At 40.0% G+C, this 13,136-nt stretch overlaps 1 protein-coding gene across 2 annotated transcripts in view; it reads right to left on the reverse strand.

Moving 5' to 3' along the window:
- Positions 1 to 13,136, reverse strand: part of RBMS1 (RNA binding motif single stranded interacting protein 1) — a 145,842-nt gene that overhangs the window by 98,003 nt on the left and 34,703 nt on the right. The window lies entirely within an intron of this gene.

Below are 13,136 nucleotides of genomic sequence, written 5' to 3' on the forward strand. Positions count from 1 at the left end.
TTTCAAAGGGGTATATAAATTTTATCTGTTTAAAATTATAGCCTTTACCCTCTGAGTTTGTTTTATAATCACATATAAACAGAAAGACATTTGTTTATAATACACAATCTGATTATAGTGACCTAATTTAGAGTACAAAGGGAAGAAACAAGATCATATGGCAGAAGTTAAGCAAATATTCAATAATGAGCCTGAATCTTATCTTATTTTCAATATCTTTAAAATAAAAGTATCCACATAAACCTTGATAGAATTGTTCCTGAAGTACCTGGTGTAGCTTAGACTTCTGACAGACAGGTCTTATGAGTTTCACTCTGCCAAAGAAGTTATGAACTGGTTTTTTTCCCCCCTAAAAATGCATTCTCTACCCCTGCGAGTTTTGAAATTGCACACTTGTTATGTTTGTAGCACCTACACCAGTACAATACAGAAGAAGATGATCAATAGATACATCTTCAGGATAACAGAATTCCTCCTCCCATGTAAATTCAGTGCTCATATATGCCATAAGCCTGGCAGCCATGAAAATTAAAGACCTCCATCAGCAAGGCACTCAGCAGCCACAGTGGAAGGTTCCCAGTGCCTTGTGATCATTCCTGACCTGCAGAGCTCACTCTCAGGGCTGAAAGAAGGGTGTAGTTCCTGCTGACGCAGCCCTTCCCTGAAGGGCTATAGGATCCTATCCCTGAAAGTATAGGATGTGGCTGATGCCCCACAGACAGGTGAAAAGCAGGAGCAGAACCTCAAAGCCATTTTCTGATACACTATACAGCCAGTAGCTGCAAACAAAGGGCTTGTCACTTCCATTCTAAACTAGCGACAAATTCCACTGCTATCCTAAGTCTTTGTCCTCACCTTCATCATTTCAGTTCCTGCAATTTCAAATTCAGAGATGATCTGAATATTTATGTTCCATAATCAGTAAATTAATCAAGATGGCTAGGACAATTTATTTCAGTGAGTAATTCAGAGCTATTTACTAATTGTTATATACTAAGTGTCACAGGCTGTCAGCAGCACAAATCATGGTGGGAAAATATTTCATTGCATCATAATTAAGTTTTGCGTTTATTTAGGTAAATAGATTCTTAAAGTTGTTTTCAACACATTCTCTCGAGTTGGATTCAAATTATCTATCGGATACTGCACAACCATATTTCACAGGTTTGTTCACCAATATCAATGCACGCAAATCAAAGATAAATCTTTGAAAGAAATCCTGACCTGGTCAATAAGAGCTTTACCAGCAGATCCCAGATTTCACCCAGAATGAATGCACTTACACTGCTCTTTTGTGATATACTGAGTGCCTTTAACCACTCAAGGATGGTGAAAAGAAGGAAATCTTCTGTTCCTTTCCCAATCCCCTGCTCCGAGCTTCATGGTTTCAAGCCCTTTGCTTGCCTCTATTTCTTTTGCTTGCTGATTCAACTTCCTGACAAAGCAGAAATTTCTTGGCTTTTCTGTCTGCCACTCATGACAGAGTTGAGTTGGCTTCACCGAGGCGTCTAACAGACCATCACAAGCTAAGTAGAAGGAGCACACTGCTGGAGAAGACAAGGTGGGGAAGGTGTGTATCCTGCCATGGGAGGAGGTCCTGCTGGCTGGGTGGCTTCTCTTGGTGTGGGGCTCCCTCATGGTATTTTACCCGGAACATTTTGCACAGATGCCCATTTTTTAAACCATACATATCCAGCTGGATTCCAGAAAAGTGATGTTTTTCAACAACCAGACCCCAGCCATTTTGTGCAGATGCACTGTGATCAAGTTGGGTGAGTAGGTTCGGAAAACACAAGACTTAGGTTGAATTTTCTCCCCTAGTTCCAGCATTCTTTCAAGTTCTCCACTGACTTGGCAACTCCTTTCTCTATATTCCGTTATTGCAGCTTCTGTCAAAGGCTCTGCATAGCCAGGATTTTCTCCGTTCTGGGATCTTCAAAAAGAATTTTGCACTAGGCTCCCCAGGGACCAGATCTTCACAGTGCTTCAGCGCTTGCAGTGCAACTTGCGGCACTTACTTCTGAGCAGAGCAAAACCCCCAGGAATGTTTGCTGAACAGGGCTCCGAGACAAAAAGGATTTAGGTGAATGGCTACAGGAACCTTCTAGGACTACTTACGAGGAGGAAATAGGTGATATTCTTCTAGCGGGAAGTGAATTTGGGTAATTGCCTTTACAGCATTTTAATGTGAATCTATGTGAACATGTGCTCTTGCATGCATGCCAGGTTTTTGTTATCTGTCCATCAAAACTACCAAATATATAACTGCCTACTTCAGGACTTGATCCAGTTGTCCCCTAATGTAATCCAGTAGTACATAATAAAGATAACTGGATAATGTCATAATATTGCTTTTGACCCTAAGATACAATTTACCCCTCACTATTCTAAAGTTCATTGAAAAGTGAATATTTGTTTACATAATTATAGATGGTGCTTAGTTGTATTTTTCACACTTAACTGTCCAATGTATTATTTAACCTGACTGGCTGAACTCCAGTCCAAAAGACCATCCAACTCTATTTGGTGAAGCACACACAAAATTATGTTTGGACAACTAGATGGATTTTGGAGACCTGCAGATAACACTGCTGCAGAACACAGGCTCAGGGACTCCAGGAACGAGGAGAGGTTAATGGTTTGGAAAGGCAAACATGCCTGTTTCTTATAACCCTCATTGTAATCAGTTACTTTACAGCAGACAGTCTCATTACTATAAATTGCAACTAGAGGCATTTTTGCCTTGCAAAGGAATTCATAAAAACGTGTCAGATCATGTCAGCTGAGATGTTATATAAATCACATTCTGCACAAAGTGAAGAAATACATTTTGCATCCAAGAAGTTTCAGATTGTTTTTTGAGTAGAGCCCACTGTTCCACAACTTTGCATCCAAGAAGTTTCAGATTGTTTTTTGAGTAGAGCCCACTGTTCCACAACTCAACAATTTTTATCAGAATTACAGACACCATTTAAAAGACATGAAAAGAAGGTTGAAAATCTAAATATGCCTAAATGCTTCCATTTTAATCCCCATGTTCATTACATTTCCACTAAAATTGCTACTTCATTCCACAAAAAGGTTGTTCCCAACACTGCCTCAGAGCATCTAAGCATATGCGTTAGCAAACTAGTGACATTACCTGGAGAAAAAGAAGTGCTCTTAAATCAAATACAAATGTAATGACAAGACGTACAAGTAAAGAAATATCCCTATAATGTAACACTAATTTCAACTGCAGGTTCCTGACACCCGTCACTAAAACCCGTGAAAACTACTAACTTTTTTGACGTTACTAGGTCTTCAGCTTTTTTTTAATCCTTTATACTTGAGTATTTGGTAACTTCAGAAAGAAGTTTTTTTCCTAGTGACAACATACAATACGCTGGTTCATGTGAGTCAATCATGTAGGCACATGATTTTGCAGGAACTAGGCCAGAGTGAAAAAAAGCCAGAGAGCTGTATTAATCCCTTGGTGACTATATTCAGTGGGCTATGCATTGGCTACACCAGCAGATTTAACCACACTGTTCTTACAGAATGGAAAAGAAAAATAGCAGAAGGTAAAACTCTGAGATATATGACTTAAACTCCAAAATAAAGTACAATCTGAATATTCATTTAAAAAATTTAAACAATACTGACCACAAATCCGTTTGAGAAGAATCAAACAAGTAACTCATGTTGAGCCTCCTTACCGTAGTTCTTACTGGTGTCATTGTAGAATACAGAAAAAACCTGTTTATTTTTCTTTAAAAAAATCTGGTTATATCTTTGAAATGTCACCAATGTAGACAACCTTCAATTTTTCTAACAAAACAAAAGGCAGTTTTAAATTAACTAAAAGGTTAATTCTAGAATGTATTACCATAACATTTCCATTTAAAATAATACATCCTTTTATAATCTGTATTTTAGACTCCTTGGTTACAGTCAGTTTAAATGCTTAAAATTGTATAATTACTGATTTTCTATTATGTTTGTCTGATAAAATTCAAGAATTAAATCAAAACTGTAGTAAAACTGCTTTGTTAAAATGTTACGACAGCCAGGCAAGGAGCCTCTCATGAACTACCCGCTACTTTTTGATTGTTAGTGTTGATTGCCTGCTAGGCAGCTCACCCTACAATGGAAATGATTTTATGATACCTACCTACAGATCTTAGTTTGTTCTGGACTACTACACTGTTCCTTGCTACTTTCAAGAACTGTAGTATAAAGTAAACATACTGAAAAGGGGAAAAAAAGAAAAAGTCATGCCTTTTCATGCTGAGAAACTCCAGGCTTCAGATGACGCATAGTACTTAATGCTATTTACTGTACCACTGTAATTATTTGGTAGCTGATCAAACTAATAAACATACCATTTGGCAGAGTGGGTACTCATAGCAAGTAGATGTAAGCATTTTTTTTTCCCACTGAGACTTTGCTACTCCTTTCATATCAGATCTGATTTAAGAGATGTCTCTCCCTGCCACAGCATTCCCTCTCCATATCCATGCCAGCCACTTATTTCACCCTTCCACGCAGACATTACCACACTCCTTAGCTGGATTGTATCAACAGTTCATGCGGGCATGCTACAAAGTAGAGAAGTAAACTGATACAATTTCAATCTACAGATGTACATATATATTTTTCCTAACGGCCTGATTTCCCAGTTCAGACGTCAAGAGCAGCTGTAACACGTAACAGGCTTGGCTAGACCCACACAGAGGCAGGAACTACTAAATCCCAAACAACTGCTGAGGGAACAGCAATGTCAAGACGCAGTCTGACTGCAGAGCCCTGACCAGACTCCAAACTGAAAGCAAGCAGCTACTCAGGGCTTTATGCAGCAGGACATAAAATATTTTCATTTCAAGAGACATTTTCAAAGACAAAATGTCCTTAGTTTTGTCTTCAGATCTCAATTAAACTTGCAAATTAAATCACCTCTGTTTAAAACCATACTTTAGGGAAAGACAGTGCAGTATACTATATGCTTGGAAACAAATTAATAAAACTCCACAAAGAGAAGGAAAATGGTGTGATTTATCTGTCTGAATATCAGTGGCTTAAAAAACAAAGTGGAGATGTTGCACATTTAAATAAAAGCTTAAGTTCACAGATTTCCTCAGGTGTAGGGCAAATTTTCTTTAAAAGCTGAAATCATGGTAACAGTAACTTCCTATTCAGTCATTTCCTTAATTAAACCATTGAACTTTAATGTGAAATACAGCCATTACAAAACCAGAAAGGAATCTGAACAATAACAATCCAGTCAAATGGGCAGTACAATAATCAAGAGTGATGTCAAGAACACTGGCTGATACTTTTTGCTCTGAATCATTATGCTGCAATTCCCTGAGATGCTAAATCCAGCTTTAGGAGACTCTGTACAGGATTGAAGTTGCACTAGCGACATGATGTGATGCAGCGAATACTCCGCACAAATGGGCTCTCCTTGGTAAAAGTTATTATAAAACATACTGTATGTCATCTTTTTTCTGAATTTTTGAAAGGTGACAGTTTTAGTCCAGCAATATATATATCTCACCAGAGCCTCAAACATCTGCATTCCTCTGTAACTGAAGATTACCTAGAGGAGTTTCTTAGTCCCTTTTTGCCTCCTTTCTACTCCAACATCACAGTCCCTAGTGGTGCACAACATGTTGGCATTCTCATTTTAAGCAGGCTCTTTCCCTTGCACAGTCGCTGCATTCACACCTGTCATTGCCTCCCACAAATGATACAAACACCCTAAAAGCCAATGTCTTGGGGGACGCTGGTCACCTCTGCTCAACCCAGGGCAATATCTGCTGCATCAGTGAGCCTGTCCCCTCGGTGATGCCAGAAACCCCACCTGGCTCCAGAGCTGGTGATACACTGACTGCATTTAGTGGAGAAAGAGGACCCCGTGGCCCCAATGTGGGGCTGCTGCAAGGAGCTCCAGGCAGGCTGCAGGTACTGCTCCACCTGTATGGTCATTAAGCCCTGCACGGTGCACGGGCTCGTACCTGATCTGGATCACATTTGCACAGCCAAGCAGTCCCACAGGGCACAGATCTGGCAGTAATGATCATGGGACCACAGCATTGGGTTTTGATACAACTAGCTCTTTTCAGTTGCCCAGACAGTAATAACTTTGTGGGTTTCTAGTAGCACAGTCAGCTTGGGCTCTGGATAGGTGCGAGGGGTCACAGGGTCACTGCAGGGAAGGACATGATCTGTTTTCCAGGCTGGTTTAGGGTGATGAGGCATAGTGTCTTCCTGAGGACACGGCCACTAGCTGATCAAAACTGACAGCACCTTATTTTTTGAGGGATCAGCAGGTCATCAAAAAATAAGAGTATAAAAAGAGTTTACAGAACCAATACTTTAAAAACTCTGGTGCCTGCTATCTAGAATACAGATATTCTCACATAAATGTTTACATTTGATCACAATAGTTTTGATTGGCATAAGCAAAGATTTTGCAAAATAACTGAAAACACATATGCACTGACTTTTTTTTTTTTTTTGGTCTTACATATTTTACAGCCCTTATCACGGAAAGCAAAAGGCATGTCAGCTACGTGCAACTGACTGATCCAATGGATCCACACTGACCATACTTGAGCTGCACTTACATTTTAAATTGGGCTGAAGAGAAAATGTTTAACTGTCAGATCTAAACCTTGTTGCAAAGATTGATACTCAGTGAAATGGGCATACTAAAACTTACGATTTTTCCAGGTATCACTATACCTCCAAGAATTAAAACAAAACAAAACAAAACAAAACAAAACTCAAATAAACAGAAAAAAAAAAAATCCTTTTCAAGAAGACAAAGGCTGATTCAGGCTGTGGAGTAAGACATGATGTGTTCTCTCTTACGTATGAAACAGGGCTCTTCTAATTATTTCTCCTAGCTGTTTTTAGTCTTAATTGCTTAAAAAAATCCATCAAGATGAAAATTTTAAAAAACATTCATTATGCATTTTAAAGTGCATTTTGTCTGCAGTTTGATCCAGCTCCCAGACAGTACGATTATTTTTTCTTCATGTAATCAACAGGAATGGTAGGTATCATGTTGCTGACTTCAAGACTGCCATCTGATTTACGCAGGCTAGCCCAAGTGGATAGCTACTGAAATCAGCTGGATTCTTTTATGGGTACAAGATAAAACCGTACAGATAACACTGAAGACTGAGTGCTAGGGCAAGAGCCTGCTGATCTGTCTAATTGGCTGCACTAACATATCAACAGTCTCCCCGGCTTTGCCAGCAGAACGCTGTACAGGAGCGGGCAGTGCCCCAGCACTTGCTGCAGGACCTGCCTTTGCCTTATGCTGGAAATGCCCTGCAACAGAGATTCCTGCATAAACCAAAATCTTATTTTCACAGGTGTAAAGTTAAAGTGATGACTTTCTGGTCCAGTTTACAAAATCTAATTTGGAATGAATCCTGGATTTCTCTGTCACTAGGTGCTTGTTAAAGCACCACAAGTAGTGATCAGCTAGTAACTAAGTAATAATAGCCATAATAATATTGCAAAATTCATATGTACTAGATAATACCATAATCCTGCTGGATGATATCATGCTAACCAACCAATTTCCCTTGAAATCAGAGACAAATGTAGGTGATATTCATAACATGCTATTGTTAACACTGCTTTTACTTTACAAACACTATCAAGAGAAATATTTTTCAGTATGAGCTCAAGAAAAAACAGTTCTTGTATAATAACCCTGCTAAACAGACCGACACACGGAGATATTGAGGCTTTGTTTTTAATGAAGATACTTTATTAAAGGGAAAATAACTCTGCTTCTGGGCTGGATCTCCAAATTGAAAGGGTTTTTCAGGTGATGGAAGTGAGTATTGTGCTGGGTCTCCAGCCTGATTACTTCCTGCAGGGATGGTTTTGTCATTGTGCCACCACCCCTCCCCTGTGACTTTTAAACAACCCAGGGTCACCGTGTCCTCTCTTTAATTAGTATCTCACTGCTGGAGGGAGGGGAGAATGTCAAGGAAAAAAGAATGAGAAGACACTGTAAACAAAGGTCCTCAGGGGTATCTTAACAATTTGGACAAGGAATGGAAAAAATGCTCAGTTCTTTTGTTGGCAGTAAACGGAAACAACTGGTTGGGGTGGGCAGAATTTTAATTTTAGTTATATGAATTTGGACAAAATAAAGAGAAACTTTGCTAGGAAAGACACACATTTTGCTCCCAAGAGATCTTCAGCATCCAACAGATGAGTATATAATCCACATTTTACAAAGAAGTCAACAAAAATACATAGTTCCAACTATAAAGCAGCTGAAGCCCTAAGGTATACTCTGGTTCTCTAAGAGCCATAACTGAACTCAAGTGGGGTGAAAGCAATCATTTTTATTTGCAGTAAAAGAGAACTTCCAATGAACATTTTTATACAAAAGCATCTGTACTGTGAGGAGGAAAATGAGGGGGAAAAAACCAGATAATAACAAAATAGCATATAAAGCAATGACAAGAGAACTCCATCATTTCACAGTAATTAACTTGCCCTGAAAGTTCTCTAGACAGATAAAACAAAAATAGCAAATATTACTAAATACTGTCCTTATCCAATGGGAAATGTTGTGCATACAAACATATGGGTTAAGAGTTAAAACATTTACCTTGTTACTTTCAAGAATCCACAATATGACACATAGGAGAAATTTCGCAAAGGTTTTGTTAGCTAAACACGGACAAAAGGTCAGTGCTTACACAAAATTTAACTTTTCTTAGAATTTACTGCATTTTACAGTATTTTAAATAACTCTCTTCCCTCCTGCTAAATGAGGAAGTGAAACTTGATTTTAAAGCAAAACTCCCACCAAAGGGAGGGTTTCTCTTTAAGGCTGACAGCACGAGAAGCTACATGGCAGTTTGTCAGTCACTTAGCTAGCTATTGTAGCACATACTAGGCGACCTTCCCCCTCCTGGAATTTCCTACTCCAAGGTAGGCCCTTAGGTTATCCATGCCACCAGTAAAGGGAAAGGGAAAAAAACCACACATGCTGCAGAAGAAAACCATACGTGTGAGCAGCTGCAGAAAAAACACACATTTGCAACACCCCAGCAGAAGTGAGAGCCCCACACTCAGCCTGGAGCTGGCACTTGCGCCCTGTTTAGTGCCTGCTGCCGCTGCTGCCTTCATCACTCATGACTCGATCTCTCTGTTTCGACTAACATTTTCACAGTTTTATATAAAATAATGAAATGCTAATAAGCAAGAAGAAGAATAGACTGTATAACCTCATAGCTGTGACACTCATCCCAAATATAAGAAAACTGCATTTGAATCTTTGCCCTAATATTCTGCTTCCAAGCTACTGAATGCAGAAACATGCAAAATCTATTTAGATCATTAGGTACCAGCTGAGGCGGGACTTTTAAGAATCACTGGAGTGCTCCCACGACTGAGGCAGTTTCTCAGCCTCTGTATGGATTTAAACATTCTGTTCCTCTATTTGAAATTTAAACAAAACTGAGTAATTAGGGTTTGGAGTGTCATTCTTCTAGGTCTTGTTAGGAAGCCCTGGTTGATGCTAGATGAATTATAGAGTTACATGAACAATTCTAATGTGCACATAGTTGCTTTTGGTTGTTTTCTATTTTGAAGCTTGTGTACCCTGAACAGTAATACACACTGCAAGGTGGGTTTCAGCTTCAGTGGCATAAGTCTGGCTGCAAGCTAAGCATTATTCCGTGGTTTTAGTCTAAACCACAAGAATGACACTTACCAGTACGCAAGCTAGCTCAGTTCCTTCCTTTGGATTGCAGTAGAAATATATCCAGAATCTCACATTTCATCTTAAATATATTAAAAAATATAGAAAACCTCCCACCCCTTCTGTGTAACACCACAGTGTTAAATTAGAGAATATCATGATTTTTTTAACTTATTTTTTGTTAAGAAAATCAGATGGTGTTTTTTATTTAACACCTGTCTTTTTTTTAATCAGTCTTATGATTTTAATGACTGGGCTCACAATGCCAAACACTTAAGGCAGGTAGGAGTGCTTTTTGTCATGCCCTAACTTCTCTCCTCCCCCACCTTGCACAACCACAGCAGAAAATTCTTTTTAGAAACTAATCGACAGAAACAAACCCAGCAAACTAATGCACTCTCTTGGTGAGGGGAAATAAAAAGCACATTTGAATCGTATGAATTTTAGCTTTAAAAACATTGACATTGATTAAAGATTTCCATAGTGTACAATTTACAAGAAATTACCTCAGCAGGGTGAATGTATTTGGTTTCATAATCACAAAGTTCCTTAACTCCATAGTATTATATTCCAAGTAAGCTTGTATATTAAGTTTAATTTCACTTTTTTCAGGAAGTGATTTTACTCCAGATTGAATACAGCTGTTAGTGGAGTTCACTGCTCCAAAAATGTTCCTATGCACCCTGAAAAAAAGAAGACATTTCTGGAGGTAAGGATTTGCATCCACATCCTGAAACACAGAATACTTTGGAGAAGCCAAGCTTCACTTCCAGAAAATGTTACTGAAGAAATAAAGTCTTCAAATATTTAAATACTAAAGAACGGGAGAAAGGTCTCTATGACATGTTTGATGACTTAAATTAATTGCTCAATCTTCTCTGACACTGCAAAGTGAGCACAGTCGCTGGTTTTACAGAAAGAAACACAATAGGCTCGCCATTTCTTGTTTTGTTCCAAGCACTGGTATTAAAAACCCACTTACTGGGGGGTGGGGGTGTAGTTTCATTTACTATTTCATCTTGATTTTGTTCTTTTAATACACACAGAAATGCATGCTGGCATACAGAGCAGGGCCTCTGCAGAGGAAACGCTGCCAGCTAAAAACACAGGATGTAATCGAGACCACAAGAGACATGTACTCCGTTATAAATGCAACTATGCTGGAGGTATGGGAAAGAAAAAATAAAAAGTCCTATTTTTCACTGCCAGTTTTAATTGTTTCAGTGACCTTTTCCCATTCTCATTTTGTGTCAGTATAATGAGAAGAAAAATAATCAAATTTAATTACTTTTGCAGCTAAAATAACTGCAGGATTCAGCATTCAAGTGTCCAGCTCTTCATTTCTCTTTGAAGTAACTCGCCATTTCTTGTACACCCATCTCAGATGACGGGCGCACATTTCTCACACAACGGAGGCTTTAGCAGGACACTACCTGGCCACATGCGCCCCAAACGCACAACTACGAAACCCTACTGATATCCCTTCCAAAAAAACCACCAAACCTCCATATCTTAAAACAAATTAAAAAAAAAAAAATCTAAGGAAATTAAAATTTATGACAAGAAGAAGCACACAGTAACGCTCCGAGTCCCCAGCAGTGGTTGCACCCCAACCACTCTGGCTTCAGGGCAGGAGAAGCGGGAAGTCAAACGGACTAAAGAAACTGGAAAAAACTAAACCAAGTACTTTATTTTCTACAACAAAATGCTTTCTCTCAGCAATCAAGAGGTCCCCAAAACACTCTCAGGTTTAATAAGGACACGCATTCACAAAGCAGCCCCAGGCTTGTCAGCCCCTGAGGATGGATGAGCAGCTCCCCAACGTCCCTGTGACCCGCATGGACGAGGGGCGCTCCCCACGCGCTGCTCCGTCCGAGAGGGATAACGGCCGCCGCGGGGCCCCGTCCCGCCCTCAGGCGCGGGGGCGGCGCGGAGCGGCCCGTCAGCCATCTTGTGCGCTGCGAGCTCTCCGCCAACAGAGCAGCCCGAGCGCCACAGCCACCCGCTAGGAGGAGCCCGCAAATCCTTCCGAAAGTGGGTTCGGGGAGGGAAATCGCGTTTCCACTTCGCAAAAGTTCGGGAGCGATGATGTAGGGCGCTTCGCCTTCGACCGCCCCGACCCACGGCAGCGCCCGCGCGGGCCCTACGCTCTAAACTCACCGCCTCGTCCTGCACTTCAACAACAGCCCAGAAGTCAAAACTCTCCCTAGAATACTTTCTACAGGCGTGTGCTGAGTCTGAAAGGCAGATACGTGCGCACACAAGAACGCACGCTGAATGCCGATTCTCGACACCCACTTTTTCAACCCTTGCTTAGCAAGGGCTCCCTGGCAGATGTGCTGGAAAAGGCAGTAGATCCTCGTCTTGCTAAAATCATCGGATATTTTACCCTCTGAATGCAGTGGGAGCAGATTTAGCTCTCGATGCACTGAATTAGAGGGTTCCCTATGGACTTCTCCAACCTCAGGCTCTAGGGTTTCACACAATGTGCAGGAACGAGGCAGGTTTGGGGCCAGCCCATCAGCTAAGAAAGCAGTTGGATTGCTACGGTCCTGGGATGCATTTGTCAGTTGATTTCCATCCATCCAAAGTGCTCTTCAGCACCTTCACACAGTGGGTTTTGTGCAGAAGACGTGCATTTCATCTTTATCTGATGAACTAACAGCGCAACTGATTTTCCCATTCAACATTTCTCTTTAGGAAATACAGTTGCTACAGTAAGGGAAGAGAAAAACACTTCGCACAAAAACTTGAGATGTAGTACATTTGAGCAGTAAAAAGGGACTACTTGTTGAGTAGTGCCACAACTGGAGTCAATGCTTATTGAGTTTGATTCGTTACTTCAATACATACTTTTATTTCAGCGCTGAAATTCATACTATTACTCATTTGCTTGAAAAATTTCTAACAGATTGCTGATATGCTTGGCATATCACATTTTAATCAAGTGAAATTTTAATCTGCTACCCCACCATTACAATTTACCACTCCTCAGATTCTAACCTGTACACTGATTTTGAGTGTATTTTCTTTCAACAAAAGGACTACAGTACAAACGTCCAAGTATCCATAGCAATACAAAAGGGAGATGAAGATATACATAGTTTAAAGTTTGTCCTTTTGAGCCCGTTAGCAAAAAAAGGCACTCATGATAAGACGGCCTAGTGATTAATGAATCATGCTAGGATGCAAGAGAGCTATATAAGGTTCTATTCTATTTCTGCTCCTGCCTGATTCCCCCACTGTGCATTCACTCCCCTGCAGTAAAATACATTGAAAATTCTGGAATCTTACTTTAAATTTATTTTGAACCTACCAGTAAAAAAGGAGTCATTAATATTACAATATTAGAGCTGTGGTTGTTCTTTATGTACTGTTACATTTCCTTTCATACTTGAACATTTAAAAG

Source organism: Cuculus canorus, chromosome 6 (genome assembly GCF_017976375.1).
Source record: "Cuculus canorus isolate bCucCan1 chromosome 6, bCucCan1.pri, whole genome shotgun sequence".
Taxonomy (NCBI): domain Eukaryota; kingdom Metazoa; phylum Chordata; class Aves; order Cuculiformes; family Cuculidae; genus Cuculus; species Cuculus canorus.